This window comes from Pipistrellus kuhlii, unplaced genomic scaffold (genome assembly GCF_014108245.1).
Source record: "Pipistrellus kuhlii isolate mPipKuh1 unplaced genomic scaffold, mPipKuh1.p scaffold_m20_p_14, whole genome shotgun sequence".
Lineage (NCBI taxonomy): Eukaryota > Metazoa > Chordata > Mammalia > Chiroptera > Vespertilionidae > Pipistrellus > Pipistrellus kuhlii.
Genome location: NW_023425449.1, coordinates 25354875 through 25375992, shown reverse-complemented (window position 1 = coordinate 25375992; position 21118 = coordinate 25354875).

Sequence of the window (21118 nt, the reverse complement as noted above, 5' to 3'; positions counted from 1 at the left end):
TAAGATTTTTTTCTCCCAAAAAAATTCATTCAGTCTCATCTTCTGACTTCCATTAGCTACCCAGTTTCAGACCACATTGTCAGCCTCCCGATGAATGGCCCGTCTGCTGTAGCCTGAAGCCCAGGAGTTGATTCCTGCCTAGTCCCTGACCAGCTATAATAGTATACTCAAGTGCCCAGGATTAATCCCCTGATTGGCTTAGGCCCTTACCCACATTTATTCAGGCCAGGTATTTCATGCCAAGTTCAGTTTCACATAAACATATTGCTAGACTCATCTTACCTAATTCAGATACTCTCCCACTGGCCTTTTTCTTGAGAACTGATTGTTTCAAATCTATCTTCCTTCTGTTCTAATAAGGAACCAGGGAATTCTTTCCAACAAAAATAGAAAATGCAAATGAGTGAAAAAAACGGCTATGACTCCAAGTCCCTTTACTTTCCTGTAAGAAACAAGCTATGTTACAGTAATTACCTAGAAAATATATCCCTTACTCTTGGGGTTGAAAACTACCGTATTTTTCGGACCATAAGACGCTCCGGACCATAAGACACACCAGTTTTTAGAGAAGGGAAATGAAGAAAAAAGATTCTGAAAACAAATAGTGTCCTAAAATATTTTATGTGCATTAAAACCCAACATCACAGTCATAAACACATGTAATCAACCCTGTAAAGTAAACAGCAGTATTTAGAACCATTTTAGAGCTGGGCAAGCACACAGAGACCACACAGAGCCAGGCAAGTAAAAACACTTTTTTTTTAAAGTATATGTATAGGCTATATTTGGACCATAAGACGCAGGGACTTTTCCCCCCCCCCACTTCTGGGGGGAAAAAAGTGCGTCTTATGGTCCAAAAAATACGGTACTTGGCAAAATGTTCATATATTATCCATGTTCTGTTAGAAAAAAAAAAAAAAGCTAGAAAATATTATGTTCATCTTTTGGGTGCTGGAGCTTGCTGTTAGTGTCCAGTGATCTTAGCATGATACAGAGATGCCAAGTACATTTTCATTTATTTCCTTAGAGAGAGAAAAAAAGTAGAAATAATGCAAAATATTCATTGAATTGACCAATTTAAATACCATCTTTACATGATTATATATGAATCAGAACATTTGTTCAGTGTAGTAAGTTTAGATGTGGGTTTCCAAGAAATGGAAATAAAATAAGAATACCATTTCCATGGCCTAATATATGGGCACAGAACTATTTTTGGTTTTGTTTTTTTAAATTATATTATTTTATATTTTTTTATTGATTCTATAATAGAAACAGAGGGAGAGGGAGAGAGAGAAACATTGATTGACCACCTCCTGCATATCCCCTATTGGGGATGGAACCTGAAACCTTGGCAAGTGCCCTGACCAGAAACCAAATCAACATTTGATGTATGATACAACACTCAACCAGCTGAGCCACACTGGCGAGGGCTAGTTTTTCTTTAAAAATAAATTTATCTAATTCTGGAAATAAATAAATTGTATATCTCTAGCTCTGGATACAAAACACCAATGAAATAGAATCAGAATGGATTGTTATAGAGAATGCCTGTTGTTTAAAACAGAAATCAAGCTATATTTTAAATACAATATAAACAAGTATTTCATCTATAAAAAACATATGCATGGATGTTTATATATAATTTTAAATGTCTTAATTTGCTAGACCTATAAACATGACTAAAATATAGTTACAAGATTTTCCAAAAATCATGTATTTATGTCACAAGCATGGGGACATTATAATTGGAAAATAAAAGGAAAAGGAGTTCCAACAACAGATGACATAACTGAAGAGCAAAATGCTCTTCTATCACAGGTCTAACTTTAGTCTATGTAGTATGCATCAAACCCATATTTCCATGTTTATGTGTATATGAAAAGGTAAGCAAAATTGTTTTAAAACTGCAGGATTAGGTGTTGTCTCTAGCAGGGATCTCAACCCTGCATTGGTGGGTAGGGGTTGGAAGTGGTCAATGAGGAGACTTCTGTAACACTTTTAACAATAAAGATAAGTTAAAAACAAAACAATACTTGTCCTTTTTTGTCTTTTTTCTAACAGAACATAAATGGGAAAATTTCATGGGCATCAGTATTTTTAAGGTTCCAGGTGATACTATTTTGTATTGGTGGTTGAAAATTACTCTACATTGTCAAGTGAATTTAATTGGCACAGCAATCATCAGGCTGTTCTTTTCTTATATATCCTTCCACTTAGTTAAAAATATCAGAAATTTTAGTTTTATCTGCAATGACAAAACAAATAAGTGAAAATCATACCCCCAAAAGAACCCAGCCATCTATACATTTGTAAAAAAATTACTTAGGGTTAGAATCGAAGAGGGGTTGGGGTCTACATACCCACTTCTTCAACATACAGGTAAGAGAGTGAGGTTCAGAGATGGAACACCTCTGGCTCAGATCCCACAATACATAAATGGCAAAACCAGTGTTAGAAAACAATTCCCGAGTCTCAGTAAAAGGCCTCTAATATTGTGTGGGCTTTTCCAATCTAGAGATGTCTATTGTCCATCTATATCACATCCCAGACACTATTCTGGGCATAAGGAGAGAAAATGAACCAGCTACAGTATAGGGACTTCCTAAAGAGTTGTATAGTTACTGAGAAAAACGGGATGGTGAGATCACACCCACACACAATGAAGCGATAGAGTGGGTTCTAAATATATAAACAAGCTAATATTTATTCTAAGTAGCTTAGAATTAGATGGTTTCTCTCACTGAACCCTCACAATGATTTTTAGACCAACTAACTTCAACATTCATAAAAATTATCCAGAGACCTTGATAAAATGCAGGTTCTGATTCAGTGGTTCTGGAGCAGGACCTAAGAGTTAACATTTCTAAAAAAAAAAAATCTCCCAGAGATGCTGATGCCATGCACCTTTGGACAACTCCTTGCATAGTGGTATTTGGACCCCAGTTCTCCAATTTAGCTGCCCATTGGATTCCCTGAGGATTGGGGAAAGTAAAGGCTGGGTAAGTACCCGATTCTCACTCAAAACAAGGAAATTCAAAGGGAGTCTGGGCCTTTTCATTCTTTAAAGTCTCCTTACGTGGTTTGCATGTGCAGCCAGCAGTGAGAAACATCCCCTCTCAAGTAGAAAATTTCCCCTTTCACAAGGAAGAAAGCTGAAGCTTCTAAAAGGTCAGTGGATTGCCTACGGTCACAGGGCTAGGAAGTGGCAAGCTTGGAATTCAAATGTGGACAATTGAAATGCTGAGCCCATTTTCATAGCCACTAACTAGTTTTCTATATATAAATTTTTTAAATATATTTTATTGATTTTTTTACAGAGAGAGGGTTAGAAACATTGACAAGAGAGTATCACCCATCAGCTGCCTCTTGCACACCCCCTATTGGGAATGTGCCAGCAACCATGGTACATGCTCTTGACCGGAATTGAACCTGAGACCTTTCAGTCTGCAGGCCAACGATCTATCAACTGAACCAAATCAGTTTCAGCATTTTCTATATTTTTATAGTTAGGTGACAAGAACCAGACAGCATTATAATACAATCAAGGTTATAGTAATGGACCATCTTCCCAATTCTGAAAAAAATAAGAAAATGTTCCCACCAAGGGCCTATGGCACTGGTCGGCAAACTCATTAGTCCACAGAGCCAAATATCAACAGTACAGCGATTGAAATTTCTTTTGAGAGTCAAATTTTTTAAACTTAAACTTCTTCTAATGCCACTTCTTCAAAATAGACTCGCCCAGGCTGTGCTATTTTGTGGAAGAGTCACACTCAAGGGGTCAAAGAGCCACATGTAGCTCGAGAGCTGCAGTTTGCCGACCACTGGCATATGGGGCTTGTGAGATAAAGGCAGGAAGACTCAAGGTTGGTGGTGTGGTGTGTTGGGGAATGAAGAATTAATTCAAGAGAACTCTTTATATTTGTGCCACACCAGCATGGACAAAGGTGAACCCAAGTGGGGGCAATGAAAGGATTGAGAAAAGATCGACAAGAGAAGGAAAGCTGGGACTCAGTGGGGAGCCAGCAGCTACATGGACTACGAGCCGTGTCATTATTTTATAGCAGATGCCACGAGGCAAAGTAAGGGCGTGGTCAAGATGTTTACAACATTCTCGTGGGTTTCAATCCCACTCAATTACATGTACCTGATCAAACTTTGTTTACTTGCAGCCTCTATCACTTAGGCACGTGGGGCCAGTGTTCGGACCGTATGCTCAAGCTTACAACTACAGCTGTTGACTATAATTGGCCTGGGAGGGCTTTGCCCTCCAAGCTGGGACTTGCACATGGTCAGTAGAGGACTGTGTTCTCTAGTCAGCCCAAGGCTTGAACCTGTCCAAACACTGTAGCTGCACCCCACATATCCCACTTCTTTTGTTTTAAACACGTCTATTTATATTATCCAAAATCTAAAATTATCCAGCAAAATCATAACCTCAAAGCAAACCTCTGGCTATTAAAATATTCAACTCAGCAACAATGCAGCAACTAGAGAGAACAAAGTTCTGGCTGTTAATAACAAAACAAAGCCAATAAAATACAGCAATAAGAGAAAAACCAAACTTCAGACGTTAACATTTTCAGGCTGTCTTACTCAGAGTCCTTAGATTTGGCTGCACAAGACTTTACAGAAGACTGGCAGCTAACCAATGCTAACATAGCCATAAACACAGCTGAAGGAGTAGCTTCCACTCCTTTCTTTTCTGCCCTTTGCTGGGCCTCAGTTGTTAGCTTTTTCAGCTAACCCCATGCTGGCATTTCGGTCCCTTGCATATGGCCTTCATTATCTTCTTCCGAGCCACAACTCTTAGTCTCTTGAACGGAGGTACAAGGAGTTTTTCTGGATCTCCTGTGGCAATGCATGTCCTGCTCTGGCACGCAAATCAGCTGCTCTGCTCCCTCTGATTCTGAGAATCAGGCTGCTTGGACAGTTGGCTTTGGGACTGGGTTGGCTGGAAAGGCACCGGTAAGGTCAAGAATACAGTCCCCTTTACCTGGTGAGACCAGGGCTGGCTCCGCTTAAAGTTTCCCTGCCTTGGGGTTATCGGGTTATCATTAATATCAGTCCTGGAGCGGCACTCATTTACTCAATACTTTCCCCTCCTGCATCTTGGGCACAGTCCAGGTTGCTGGTTTCTACTCTCCGTAACCTTTTGACTTCCGTTTTTGCTTTACAGTCTTTAACAAAATGTCCTGGCTTGACTTTAAGTGCCCTGCTGACCAGAATTTCCATCCTTTACTTTTACAGTTCCCAGCTATTTTCTTCTACCGCTTATTTTCTCCTGCTTATTTCTATCTGTGAACTATAGGTAGGCTTGGCTGCCCCTGCCCAAACCTCCCTGGGTTGAAACCCTCATGAATTTCACAGCTTTTCTGAACCCACAAAACCCCATGAGGTCCAGTGCCTATGAGCAAACAAATTACCAAAATTTTACGTGTACTATCTTCTACTTCTTGTTTTCCACTTAATCTGTATTTATTTTGTATTTTATTTCCTATATTCTATTTTCTCTTTAAGAAATTAAAAATTGCTTCTACTTATTTTTTTCTTAAAATTTTTAAAAATGCTGTACTAAGCATTGCCCCATGTTTTACACTGAGCTATTACTAAACTTCAGCTCCTAACCTTACTTTTGCTTTCAGCTTTTATTTTTCTACTTTTTCTTTCTGTGCACACCTTACTGGGGCCTCCTTTCACCTAACAATTGTAGTTCCCCTGAACTCAGGCCTTGTCCGAACACCACTTATGCCATCCCAGCATGGCCAAAAGTGAACCCGAGTGGGGGCAATGGAAGAATTGAGAAAAGATAGACAAGAGAAGGAAAGCTGGGACTCGGTGGGACGCTGCCGATGCCGCAAGGCAAAGTAAGGGCGTGGCCAAGATATTTACAACATTCTTATGTGTTTCAACCCTACTCAATTACATGCACCTGATCAAACTTTGTTTACTTGTGTATCACTTAGGCACGTGGTCCACAGGTTCAAGCTTACAACTACAGCTGCTGGCTATCATTGTGCTGGGAAGGCTCTGTCCTCCAAGCTGGTAAATGAGTATTTACCTGAATACATTTGGTCTTCCTGAATACTCATGTAAAACACAAGTTTTCATGAAAAACTCTTGTAGACAAGGTTTTTCTCGTATTGCTGAGGGGTAGGAATGTTCCAGCAGAACAAGAGAGTGATGTGAGATGGGCCTTTGAAGGTAAATAAAGCTTGAACTATGAAAACTTTAAATGTGCCTGTGACTCTTTTAAAAAAAATTTTATTCTGAAATAATGAGACATTATTAAAGCATTTCAAGAAGGTGTTAATAAGTATATGTTACAACTACAGCTGCTGGCTATCATTGTGCTGGGAAGGCTCTGCCCTCCAAGCAGGTAAATGAGTATTTACCTGAATACTCATGTAAAACTTGTGTTTTACATGAGTATTCAGGAAGACCAAATGATGAGACTGTGCCCTCTCATCAGTCCAAGACTTGTACCTGTCCAAACACTGTAGCCTCACCCCACAGATATTTATTTATTTATTACCAATAGCTTGTTTGAAGTCAATCATTTTTACAGAAAACTGCAGATTATCATACCGGCTAATCACAGAGAAAACCAATTTTCTTATAAATCTGCGGATTTATAGACAAATCCTTGTAGACAAACACTAAATACAATTAAGCTGATCCCACTGTGCAAAGCACCTGTGCCCAGCAAGAAAGACCTTTCACTCAGCTGCCTTAAAGCATTTCCATTCCAGTACAATAAAGAAACAAATGCAAAACAGTATATTTTTCCCTTAAATCCTCCAGATTAGCATGAAACATAAAGCAGCTAGCATTTCCAGCTGGTACAGAGACAAGCTGTTCTGAAACCCACGGTGGCATCACCAAAATTTAGCATAGCCTGAGATTATGGTCTGAATGATGAAATCCTGCTTCAGCTGTCAAGATATGATTTTGCAATATTTACATATGTATTTATCTACTGAATTCTATTTAGTTGCACTTGGTTTCCCCAAAATATTATCTTCACAGGTATACAATCTTCTATCTTCCCTCTTGATTATTAGTTTGATGAAAATGTTATTAGAGAGCAATGAGATTTTTAAAAATAAAGTTCTAGTTGCAGCTTGTCTACTGCCTTCTTTTTTATTCTATTTTCTAACTAGTTAAAGTAAATTGAAGGAAACATTGAGGCAAGTTGTGGACAAAAATATCTTTCAACAACAATAGCAACAGCACTAAAGAGGTAATAATCAAATAGAATCACTTTGGAATGTCATCAAATAAGCCAATTAGAGGCGAAATGAAAGACGCTCAGAAAAGGGCATGCATGCTGGAAATTCCTCTATATCTGTCATCGATATCCTATGACCCTTACTACATTTTTGTCCCTCCAAAGACTTAAGAAGCTTTCTCTTCTGGCCAAGTTGGAAACATCCATTCCTCCCACGTGCTCCCTTAAACAACTAAACAACCCTGGACATAACACAACAATGGGAAGCCTTTGAAAAGTAGAAAGATGAACTTGGGCTGCCTAGAGACATTGGGGCTTGAGGGACAACATGGCATTGAGCCTCCCGGTTTCCTTATTGCCTCCCACACATCCTAATAGGGCACTGAAAAACCTCCAACCCCAAAACAACAGACAAAAAGGTCCAAGGAAAGTCCCTAGCCAAAGGACTGCAAAATAGGTGGTCTAACTACCAAAAACCCTTTTGGGGCAACATTTACTATCAGGACCCACACAGAAGGCTCTGGGCATGCCAGCCTGGCCTTCTAAAATCATATTGGTGGTGGCCCCACTCTTTGAAACTGTTGTGGTGGGAGGGGCAGCCCTAATAATCTGAGTTGGTTCAAGATCTATCTTTTATTTTCTTGAAAAGAGTGCACATTCACAGCTAAATAGCTCTACGGTTCCATTCTGTAGAAACTGGCAGTGTTTCTGCTAGTATAATCCTATAATGTCCTTATTGAGTGATAGTCTAACAACATTACATCCTTGTGTTCTCTTCAGAACACACTTTATAATTTTTTTTTTGCAATATGGACAGGCTGTAATTTTCCAAATCTTAAAGTGCTAGAAACATTTTGCTTAATAATGCTCCCCCAACCCAATTTGTCTCTTTTTTTCTTGTGTTTTACATGAGTATTCAGGAAGACCAAAACTTCATTCTCAATACTTTACTTAGAAATTTCTGCTAAATATTCAATTTTGTTGCTTACAAATTCAACCTTCCAAAAACTAATAGAATACAATTCAACCAAGTTATTTGCCACTTCAAAACAAGAATCACCTTTGCTCCAATTTTCAATAACCTGTTCTTTATTTCCATCTGAGAACGCACCAGAATCACCTTTAACATTCATAGCTCTACCAATGATCTGGACACAATTATTTACATATTCTCTAAGATGGCTACTTTCTTCTCCAACTCTCCTCTTATCTGAGCATTCACCAGAACCATATTCAACACCCATATTTCTACCACTAGTCCCTTCATGACAATCTAAGCTTTGTCTAGTACGTACCTCAAAAGTCTTCCTGCCTCTACCTTCACTCAGTTCCAAAGTCACTTCCATATTCTTTTGTATTCGTTACAGTAGCATCCTACTACATGGCAACAAAATTTGTATTAGTCAGCTGGGGCTGACATAAAAAATACCACAGACTGTGGCTTAAACAATCGAAATTTATTTTCTCAGTTTTGGAATCTGGAAAGTCCAAGATCAAGGTTCAGTTTCTGATGAGAACTCACTTCTTGGCTTGTGGGTGGTTGCTTTCATGCTGTGTCCTCACATGGCCTTTCTCCTGTGTGTATGGAGAGAGATAGGCCAAGCAAGGACACAACAAGAGGATAGATACTTATAGGCCAGAAAGAAATAAAAACGTTGTCCGATGAGAAAAATTTAAGAGAATTTGTTGTTAGCAAAAGACTATAGATGGAATTCCCCCTACTTTTCTCTACTTTTTATGGCTGCTGTTGCTTTCTCTTTGGGATTAATGCATTTTTTAAGAGGCAGAGAGTTGCCAAGGAGTCATTTGGGTCATCCTATATTTGTACAATAATCATTGGCTTCCTTTCCAGAACAGAACAACCACATGACAAAAATGATGCATAAGCAAATTGACGGTTTCTTGGCTTTTTACACTTTCTCAGAGCACATTGTAGCTATAGAAAATCAGGTCTTTGGTAGGTAGATTGGAAATGGCATAACCTAAAAGTTAATCTTTAAAGAATGTTTAGGATTCTGAAATACAATGCAGGTTTTTTTAATTTTCATTTTAACACTTCTCGTGTGATCATTTAAGAATTAAGACTTGTGCCGAGCAAGGGAAATCTAGATAGTAAACTACTTGGACAGAGAAGTGTGTGGGAATGATAGATAAATAACCAGAGAAAGTGAGTTGAATTAGAGCAGAGTGCCTATAGACAGAACGTAAACATGAATGAAATAGAAGGCTCAGAAGTAAAGATGTAGCTAAAGGCTCTTAGATGTAGCTAAAGGCTCTTAGTGTCTGGCTTGCTGGCAAGGGTGGCATTCCCCCTGGCATCCTCATATACAACACATCCCTTACCTCCCTTAGTGAGCGCACACGCGCACGCGCGCGCGCGCGCGCACACACACACACACACACACACACACACACACACACACACTGGGACTGCCAAGGTCTCTCAAGGAGAAACACCCCTTTATACTTCTCTGAAAAACCTATTCTAACCAAGAAGTACATTTTCCATATTTCTCTCAACCCCATTCTAAAAGAAAACATGATGTCACTGACCTAAACTTCTCTAGACTCTGGATTTAAGCATTTCCAGGGCTTTCTCTGTCCTCTGGGAAATGTGTCTCTCTCCTACTACTCTGACTGCATCTGAGCATGGTAATTGACTATCTTGCCTCTCTCTGGTAAGTGATGCAGGCCACTTAGGCATCCTGTGCCAAATATATGCCCCCAAAACCCCCACTAATTCAAAAGTTGCCAAAGCTTCTTGTTAGCAGGTGGCTGTGGTAATATCCAGCTGTCAGAACAACTCCTCGTTGACACGACAGCTTTCATTGAATTTTTAACTGCTGGAAACAGTGTCCGGGGTGGTTCTCAAGTGTCATAAAAGTTGGTTTCACCACCTGGACCATGTTTTCAGACGCTCCACTTGTTAGATGAACAGGATGGGAGCACAAGGAAGGGAAGGGCACTCTGGCACCTGCAGGAAATTATGTGGAAGTTTTATGGCTCTGTGGCCTTCCTCTCTCCCTGAAGAACTAAATCTGATTAAACCCTTTCTGAACAAGCCTTCCAAGTAAAAATTATCAACTACCATGTTCTTTGATTTGTTGACACTCAAAATACAATGCTCTTAAGGTACTCCACGCTCTGTGGGGAGAAATGAAAAGCAAATACTCTATCATCAAATAAATCCCAGGTTACTATGAAATAAACCAATAAAATACTATCAATGGAGGGTGATCTCTGAGCAACAAAACTCACAATGTTGTGATAGGAGGACGCATCAGGAAAATTTTCAGGCTTAGTGCTGAAGGACATGTTGGAATTTACCAGATGAAGATGTGTTCCAGGCTGAGGGGTAGGAATGTTCCAGCAGAACAAGAGAGTGATGTGAGATGGGCCTTTGAAAGTAAACAAAGCCTGAACTATGAAAACTTTAAATGTGCCTGTGACACTTTTAAAAAAATTTTTATTCTGAAATAATGAGACATTATTAAAGCATTTCAAGAAGGTGTTAATAAGTATATGTCACAGAAGTGACTAGTCCTGAAAAAGACACACAAGTCTCACATAATGTCAGCTAACCTGGAGTTAATTAAGAGAATAGGGACTACTCCAGAGCAGTGGTTTCTCAAACTTGTATATATATTGGAATCTCCTGGGAAAATTTCAAAATATGCAGATGCATCTCATCCCCAGAGACTGGGCTGCACTGCATCCTGAGTTTTGGAATTTTTACAAGATCCTCAAATAATTCCACTGTGCAAGCTAGCTTTGGGACCATTGTCTAGAACAGCAGTCGGCAAACTCACTAGTCAACAGAGTCAAATATCAACAGTGCAATGCCTGAAATTTCTTTTGAGAGCCGAAAACCAACTTCTAAGCATGGGCCACAAAGTTTCAATTGCACTGTACGTGCATGCCCACATATGGTATTTTGTGAAAGAGCCACACTTAAGGGGCCAAAGAGCCTCATGTGGCTCAGGAGCCATAGTTTGCCGACCACTGGTCTAGAAGAAAATGTAGATTTAGAAGAGAACAAGAGCAAAGAGAAATAGTCAAAACACTGGTGGAGGAAGAACCTGTACAGGAGAAAGAGGAAACTTTAAGGTGGAGGAGAACTAAGGAAGAGTAACTTCCTGGGGAAGGGAGAAGAGAAGGACAGGACAGGATAAGAATATAAGGATAGACAAGTAACCACTAGATTTGGCATCTAGAAGGACTTGAGTGGCCTTGCAAGGGCAGTTATGAAACAATGAGCTCTAGATTTTGATAGATTCCAGAATGAATGGAAAATGAGAAGATGGAGATGATTCTCAACAAAGGTACCTACAGAGAAAAAACTGGAAACTTCACTTGTAGAGGAAAAATGGATCTTCTCTCCATTACTCATATTCTTCAAGGTTAGCCATAACTTGTAACTTCTCTCTATTTCACATTGAAATAATCCCCATCAACCCTTCATACAAGTTTGTTAAACAAAAGTTTCTTCTTCATAGCACCTGACCATGCTGGCACATTAGAAAACTGATTCTGCTTTTAGTACTTCATTCTCAGCTCTGCTTTCCTGTTGTGTTTCCCACACAATTCCGATGGCTGGAGAGAGAGGTTAGGACTGGGACCTGACATGTAGAAATGCAAATCAACTTGTGTGTGCTTTCATTGTTAGAGGAGGTCTCTGTTGCCTTGGAAACCAGTGTGTGGAAAAAGCAGTGCATTTTGTGGGCAGATGATAGAGCAATCAGGTATGCTATGTGTAAACACTGTGCATCTGTGTGAAGTAGCAATGGCCAAGTTTATTGGCAGTAGGATCAGAATATAGTTTTGGTATAAATCATGTGTTCACTAAAGTATATTTGCAAAATGTCTTTTTGGGCAGAGCAAATATTATAAGGATCATAACTTGGTGAGTTTTCCTTTGCATCCATACCTCACCGAAACCACAGCCAAAAGTGGGAAAGTCTTCCACGTATTCAAGTCTTCCATTCATCATTTCTGAGTAGTCTAAGATGTATAATATTACATTTGTAAGTCTTAATTAAGACTTAAATCTAGTTAAGTTTGTATATTGATTCCATAAGTCACCTACCAGCTATTAGGAATCTGATGTTTTTATCACTAAGGAAAATAAAAGCATTCATGTTCTTTAAGGGAAGATGGAAAATTACAAACTACAGTGGCTATTATGTACTTGGAAAGATAAAAACTGGTCTTGTAGATTACTTTGAGGAATTTTGGAAAAGATGGATTCAAAAATAGCAATCCTAAAAGGCTCCCACCTGCACAGGGTCCTGCCAGCCATAACCTTTTATTTATAACTTTCCCTTATAAGAAAAGGAATATCCTTGTAAGTAAATTTAGTATACTTGTCTGGGTAATTTCTCCTTCATTTACACAATAAGTATTTTATTAATTAATAATGTTGTTCCTGGTCTATGTATATAAGAATTGTAAGAAATTATCTTTTACCTCAATAGCTTACAATGTGTTAGGGGAGATTGATAAATAGGGACATTCCTTTAGCCGTGCTCATGTTTGTGTTCAATGTGAGCACATATTCCTGAAAACATGTAAGCAATCCTTCATGTTTTTACACCCCCACTCCAATTTTAGACAATCAATGGTTTGATTCCCCATTTCAAATCTCTATCAAACTAGTATTGTGGGGAGGATAATTCTGTGCTGTTTGTTGGGCATTATGGGTTGGTAAAATCCCCTATCTGAAGAAATGATGGTTAGCCTTCCAAAGTGGTACATTATCTCCTGTTCCAGTATTCCTATGACCCTCTGAGCATTTGCATCGACCATTAGGTAAGCAAAGCCTGGTTCAGAGTTGGTGTCTATTCCTGTCAGGAACCATTTGTAGCCCTCATGGCTACCAGCATCAGTCTCTCTAGAGACTTTCCCCAGGGAATCTGCCACAAAGCCATCTGCAGTCTCTGTCTTTCATTAGCAGACAAAACAGCTTCTATTGATATGTTGTGCTACAGAGGATACAAGAAGAATAAGCCTGGATGTAATTCATCTCTGCATTGCTATTGTACCCCATATCCACTCATTCCACTGACCCAGGTGGTTACCTTAAACTAGCCCAGGAGATATCTGCTTGTTAATTCTAATAAAATAGTTCAAATAGTTTCTTGGCACTGTCCTTCCTCCACATTGACTACTTTCTTTGTGACCAGAGTTTCCTAAATGTACTTTATGAACAATTGTCCCTGAACAATTTTTCCCTTTTTAGGCAGCTCTGAGGCTAGTGGCTGAAGCTCAGCTTTACCCAAATTGGACATTTGTTTAGCATTAAGACCCAATTCAACATTTCTTTTACTTTTATTTTAACTGTTACAGATAATAATCAAAAGTTTGTATGTTTTGTCTTTTTTTATTATTAGTCTGCATTTCTTATGCACCAAGTGAACCAACTTCCCAGGAGTTGGATCCATCGCTAAATTTCATTGGTAACTTTTACCTTTAGTAATTTACTGTAGCTGCTTCATACTATGTATGTAGCAGCTACAGTAAATTACTAAAGGTAAAAGTTACCAATGAAGAATCAAAGATTCTTCATTCTCACCCTTTCATCCTTTCTCTTCCCAGACCACATGTTTCTCTTCCCAAACCACATGTTTCTGTAAGTCAAGGCCATTTGAGCAAACCTCACTTCACTGACACCACCCAAATAGGTTCTGGTACTGTTTCCAATATGTGTGTGAGAGGAGAGGAGATCCCCATACCAACAAGTAATTCTCAAGATACTCCTGAATGTCCTACAATTCAACTCAATTCTGAAATTACTTACCCAGAGATAGCACTGGATTCCATAGGCCAAGGATTAAGTCCTACTTTAGATGCCAATTTCAAGCCCAGATTGCTACCTGTACTTCTGATCAACTGGTTATACTGTACAACATAGGTTCCCAAGATCTCCTCCTGTGGTTTGATTACTAGATTATCAGTTTAATATAAAAGTATATAACTCATGCTGAAACCAGTTTGGCTCAGTAGATAGAGCATTGGTCTGCTGACTGAAAGGCCCCAGGTTCGATTCTGGTCAAGAGCATGTACCTTGGTTGCGGGCACATCCTTGGAAGGGGTGTGCAGGAGGCAGCTGGTCGATGTTTCTCATCAATGTTTCTAGCTCTCTATCCCTCTCTCTAAAAACATCAATAAAATATATTTTTAAAAATAAAATAAAAGCATATAACTCAGAAACAGCAGGATGAAAGAAATGCATCAAGCAAGGTTTGGGGAAAGGGCACAGAGCTCCCACCACCTTTCCAAATGGGACCCTCTCCCAGCATTTCTATGCCTTCACCAACCCAGTTCTCTGAACCCCTTTCTTGGATTTTTATGAAGGCTTTATTACATAAGCATGACTAACAAACCAGTGTCCATTGATTCAACCTCTATTCCCTCTTCCCTCTCCCAAATTCAGGGAATAGGATTGAAAGTTGCAACCCTCTAATCACTCTGCATTGCTGTTTAAAGGCCACATGGCTATGGAGGTGCAGGAACGAATGCTGGTAACGAAGCAAGAGAGTGCAAGGGAGCAGGAGCCAAGCAAGGGAAAGAACAAGAGTGTCTTTGTCTGGGGATCTTAGTCTTCCAAGATGTCATTCTTGCAGTGGCTCCACCCCCTAGCCAATTATCTTTCTGACCTAGACTGACAGGAAAGCACCTTCCCTATGTCACCCCAACTTCACTGCACATGCTCCCATCTCTCTCTCTCTGTTTGATCCTTTTCCCCAGTGATATGCAGGGAATGGACAAAGCTACCCAGATGACCATGCTTATAATGTCTGGTCTCTCCTTTCCTATTATTATTAGCTAGCTAATATCATGTTGGCATTATTAACATAAAAGTATACATGTGTGTACTTTCACATGTATATCTATAAAGATAAGTGACACATGCAATATGAAAGTACTGAGATAATAGGGTTACTTAAGGAAGTTCCTTGGAGGACATGTATATCTATTTAAACTCAAAATAGAGGAAAGGAACTTCTGGTTTTAAGATAATAAACACATTTTTGTGTTGGGATATGTCTCAACACAGTAAGGTGACCACAAAACAAAATCTTCAACTTTAATACAGCCAGCGACATCTATTACCTCAAACTACAATATGTAAAGCAAGTAAAGAAGTAGAAATTGATTTAGTAAAGCATAAGAAACTGAAATGCAAGTCTTTGCAGAAAGAAACACTATCATAAAACAAACCATTAAACACACAATATCTATTTAGTCTTGAGAATTAGAGTCACAAAAATGTCATGGAAGGTGGGATGAGGAAGGGGCTGAGAACAGGGGAAATGGTTGAAAACCTATGTAAGAAGTGGTTCTGTCCCTACCCTAGTCTGAAAGGAGAACAAAATGATAGACAGACAATGAGGGGGGAAAAGACATAGAAGTAACCATCAATTCAGTATCTTTAATATTTGCCTAAAATAAATGTCAGGGGAAAGATTGAATATAATATATAGGAGAAAATTGACAACAAACTAACAAAAGAAAATTACCTAGAACTCAAAGATGTAAGTCCTGACTAAACCATAAAATTTCAGAACATTGAGGACAAAGAAAAATCTCTGAATATTTCCACGGAGAGGAAAAAAAATATATGTAACAAACTAAGTTTTTGAAATAAGAAAGACACTGAAGTTCTTGGTAGTATGTTGATTGCTGGAAGATGATGGAGTTACACTGTCAAATTTTTAGTTAAAATTAGTTTTGAATCAAAATCCTCTACCAAGTAAATTGTCTTCCATCTGTAAGTTAAATGGAGCTATCAGACCAGCAATGCCTAAAAATAACTCCCATCTTCCTGCTCTTTTTCTTAGGGTACTTCTGGGGAATATGCCACCAAACTGGCAACAAACAAACAAACAAACAAAAACATCAACACAAAAAGCAGACCAGAATGACAGTGAAGGTAGACTCCAAAATAACATCACAATAGCCTATTTTAATGTTGCTTCTCAAATTTCCTTTGGAGAAAGACTAAAAGGTGTTTGTTTGTTTGTTTGTTTGTTTTGTTTTGTTTTTCATTTATTTTTCCCAACCCATCATGGACCAATACTTTGCAAATTTTAAGAAAATGATCATGATCTGGGATAATGTGGCAATATCCTATTGCTACAAAAGTTCCTAAAACTCACTCTCAATTTCTGCACTTATTTTGCTATGGTTAGAAAGCAAACAGTCCTCTCACTGGCACCAGTATAAATATATTATTAAAATAAGAAAATAAATACCAGGAAACAAGTGTATAAGAAACTGTGTGGGAACAGAATGAAGAACAATCAGTAGGGACCACTGTTTCTGATATGCCACACTTTTGCCCAATACAATAAAAACTAGGAACATATATTTTATAAAAATTAAAAAAGAAATATAGATTAAGAAGCAGAGGAAAATATGCTGGGTTAGTGAGGAATAGATCAAGCTGCTTGGAATTGTAAGGTACCTTTGCAGAAAAGTCAGAGATAAATTTTGGAGGCAGGCATATGAAGTGGGAGATTATGTGTAACCAGGGCTGAAAATCCATGGGGAGAAATTCATTCTCTCTACCAAGGTTTACAGAGTGCATGTTTCTCTGTACCAAAGACACAATGGAAAACAACCCCCTGCTGCCGTGCAGATTACATTCTAGTGGTGGGGATGTGGCCGCTGGAGAGGTAAGTAAACTATGTGATCTGAACAGTAGGTTAAGTGCTGTGGAGAAAATGGAATGAAGGAGGATGGGGCAGAGCAGGTGATAGTTTTAGTTCACCATGTTTCTGTGTGCACATGAGTCTGCACTTTGTCCCAGGGTCAGGGAGTTTTACCTCTTCCTATGAAACCTAAGAAGGAGAGATACCGTGGGGAAGTATAGGAAATGAGTTTTTGTGGGATGTGTGTGCTTGGTGTAATATTTTGACTGAAACTGACATCATAAATCAAAAGCAAAGGATTCTTTTTTGTTTTTAAATATATCTTATTGATTTTTTTTTTACAGAGAGGAAGGGAGAGGGATAGAGAGGTGGAAACATTGATCAGCCACTTCCTGCATATTTCCTACTGGGAATGTGCCCACAACCAAGGTACATGGCCTTGACCAGAATCGAACCTGGTACCTTTCAGTCCACAGGCTGAAATAAATATTGTCAATTTAAAATCCAAGGAGAATGTCATTACTGATGGAAGATGAGAGAGGAACTGAAAATGCCATAAGATGACACATTTGTCCTTTAGTCCAAGGAGGCAGGGTGGACATCAGATGCAGAGGGACCCACAGTACTCCTTTTTCTTCTAGCAATCTCAGGAATGAAGATGGTGCAGGAGAGGAGTGCAGAGAGCCTTTACAAATTTTATTTATTATATTTGTTTATTTTTAAAATTTCTTTATTGATTAAGGTATTACATATGTCCTTATCTCCAGTTAGGCTGTTTCCAAATCTTAGCTATGGTGAATTGTGCCACTATGAACATAGGGGTGCATATATCCTTTCTGATTGGCATTCCCATTTTTAGTTTTTTGAGGAAACTCCATACTGTTCTTCACAGTGGCCAGAGAACCTTTTTGAGCTTCCAATTTGTACCAGCCACTGTCAGGCATTCTACATAGAGTTTCTCATTTAATTTTGTAGCGCTTGAGACTGGTATAAGTAAACTAACATCTGAAATGGCAAGTAACTAGATGGAGAAAAATAACAGCAATCTCTGAAAACCAGAAGTCAAACCAGGTCTATGTCAAAGGGGCACACACAAAGGTGAAGTGGATGCATATTGCAAGCAGGGAAAGCAAGGTGTTGTCCATCTTTGTTCCAACACCCCTCCTCTTCCCACCCTGCACAGGGCCATCACCTGGAGGAGTTTCTGCAGGTTCTATTTCCTGCTGCCTAGAGGCTGTTGGAATTGTGTGTGTGTGTGTGTGGGGGGGGGGGGGGGTGAAGAGACAAGCAGTGTACACACAGAAAGAGGGAAATCCCTTCACACTCTTGGAATAGTTAAATGTCAATCAAATGTTTTTTAAAAAAATACAAGTTTGAATAGTACTTCTATCATCCCAAACTGATATGTACAATTTTCTTACGTTGTCTCTCTCTTGACCTAGCTTTATCTAAAATGACTGACCTCACAATTCTTTTCATTATTCCTGATAGTTTACAACCAAGCCTTTCCAGGCAGTTTTGACACACCTTTTTCATAGGTTCTAGTCCCCAGCACCAGTTGTTTGAAAATTATTCTTTTTTTTAAAATATATTTTATTAATTTTTTACAGAGAGGAAGAGAAAGGGATAGAGAGCCAGAAACATCGATGAGAGAGAATCATCGATCAGCTGCCTCCTGCACACCCCCTACTGGAAATGTGCCCACAATCAAGGTATATGCCCTTGATCAGAATCGAACCCGGGACCCTTGAGTCCGCAGGCTGACGCTCTATCCACTGAGCCAAACCGGCCTCGGCTGAAAATTATTCTTTTTAATGTGAATGAGCACCAAGGATGAAGTAGGTTGGTGCTATCCAGTGGAGACCACACTTAACTATCAGGAGAGAAAATGGCACTAAAAGTACAGACTTGGGGAAGCCACAAAAACTCACACAGGGACAATGACTCACAATTCTTTGGAAAAACACCACTGTTTCTATTGAAAATAACAATGTTAGTTGTTAGGGGGAATCTCCAGAAACAACATTCTGGGACAAAGTCCTGGATATGTTGTCTATCTTACATATTATAAATCCTGGGACCTCATTCCTGGGAAAGTGCTGGTAAATGAAGCCAAGACCAATTTAGTGTAAGTGTCTGATGCAAAATGATACCGAGCTGATCCTCTCTTTATTATGTAATCTAAATTTGGTATTCCAGACATCTATGTGAGGATGGGTGATCTATAATACTTTATTCTGAATGCTTTCCCTCTGTTTTGGGCTAAATTGTTCCCATATAAAATTTATATGTTAAAGTCCTAATGTCTAGTACCCAGAACATAACTGCATTAGATAAATAAAAGTTATTGAATTAAAATAAGGTGATTTGGGTGTGCCCTAATCTAATATAACTTGGAGAGAGAGAGAGAGAGGGAGAGAGAGAGAGAGAGAGAGAGAGAGAGAGAGAGAGAGAGAGAGAGAGAGAGAGAGAGAGAGAGAGAGAGAGAGAGAGAGAGAGAGAGAGAAGGACAAAGACAGGCATTGAGGGAAGACAATGTCGAAGACACAGGGAGAATGCAGCTATTTGTGAGCCAAAGAGGCCTCAGAAAAAATCAACCCTACCTCATGTTTACAGCCTTCAGAACTGTGAGAAAATAAATTTCTGTCCTTTATCCACATGTCAAAAGCCTATATGGAGGAAAGTATAAGGGCCGGACTCCAATGTCATAGTATCCTTCAGAGTTTCATGACATTTTATGTTCCAGGTCCCCACCTTTCTTTATATATTTTCTTATGATAGTTCATTTGTTTGGTCTTAGTAGTATTAAGTTGTAAGAAGAAAAAAATGTGGCTGGGAAGGGAGATAATAGACCTGCTGTTCAGAAAGGAGCTAGCGAGTGCAGTCATTGAAGGCAACTCTGCTTCTGACACTGTGATGAGCAGCATAAATCTCAGCATGCTGAACAGGCTCACTGGTTCGGTGATTCTCTCTCCTGAAAATGAGGAGTGCTTCTGACCCAGGTCCAGTTCACCAGAAATCCTGACTGCACATCAACAGCAGTAAACACAGGAAGGAAATGGCAGCTGGGTTCAGCTGGGCAACCCTGCCATCTTTTCACAGTTGGATGTTGGCAGTGCTGAAATGTATAGGATGAGTGCTGATGCCTTTGCATAAGACCTCATTCATGCCCTATGTGCTCCTGCATGTGCATGCTCATGCATGTGTGTGCATGCTCACACACATACACACAAACTTCACTATGGAAAAGTTCCTATTGGGAATCTTATCATCTAATGTAACAGCTTTATGACAAAAGCAATTAATCTTTAATGGGTATGTACTCCTCAATGCTTGATTGTTTAATAAACTTAAGTGTTACACTCAAGTCACAGCATGTTGATGAGCCCAACAAAGTAGTTACCACCAAGAGATAGTATATTCAGAACAGAGATGTCAGAAACTGCACAATTCATTCAGAGTGAAGTCCTCTCCTTTTACTGCTATTAGAAAAAGAGAGAGCTTTTAATAAAATCAGTATTACCAAACAGTCTCATCCAATAACTAAAGGGTAAGGAAGGAAAATTTATGTCAGTCTTTGCTTTACTTTGAGAGGCATCCAATTAAGTAATATTTTATGAATGTTTTATATGTAATCTAAATTTGGTATTCAGCATTGGCCTAACCAGCCTTCATACTTCTCTATATGCTCTTCAGCCATTAAAACAAACAAAAAACAAACAACAAAAGAAAACCACTACCCAAACTGTGACTGATGGGTCACTTTACTTTTGGCCTACATAGGCAAACTCATCCAAGTTCCCTTCTGACCAAAGAATTAGAGGGAATCATAATGGGTTATCAGGTGAATCTCAAATAAAATAATTTAAATTATCTACAAAAATAGTTGTCTATATTTTGTTTTTTTTTGTTTTTGTTTTTAATTTTTCCAGGTATTTTACAAAATTCTTTAGAAAATCACCCTTGGTCTGGCTAAACTGCTGCAGTAACAAGAATTGCCATCATCTCATCATACAGAGTTCTGAGAACTTATCAGAACAATTCTTACTAAGAAGAACCATCCTAATAACTTAAATCACTGCTGCCCTCCACTTTCCATTGCTATTTCTATTCTTTCCATAACATCAGTATTAACAATAAGCCATATTTAACATTTGTTTCATACTTTATAATAGCACTACAGGCCCAATGCATGAAATTTATGCAAGAGTAGGCCTTCCTTCCCCCAGCT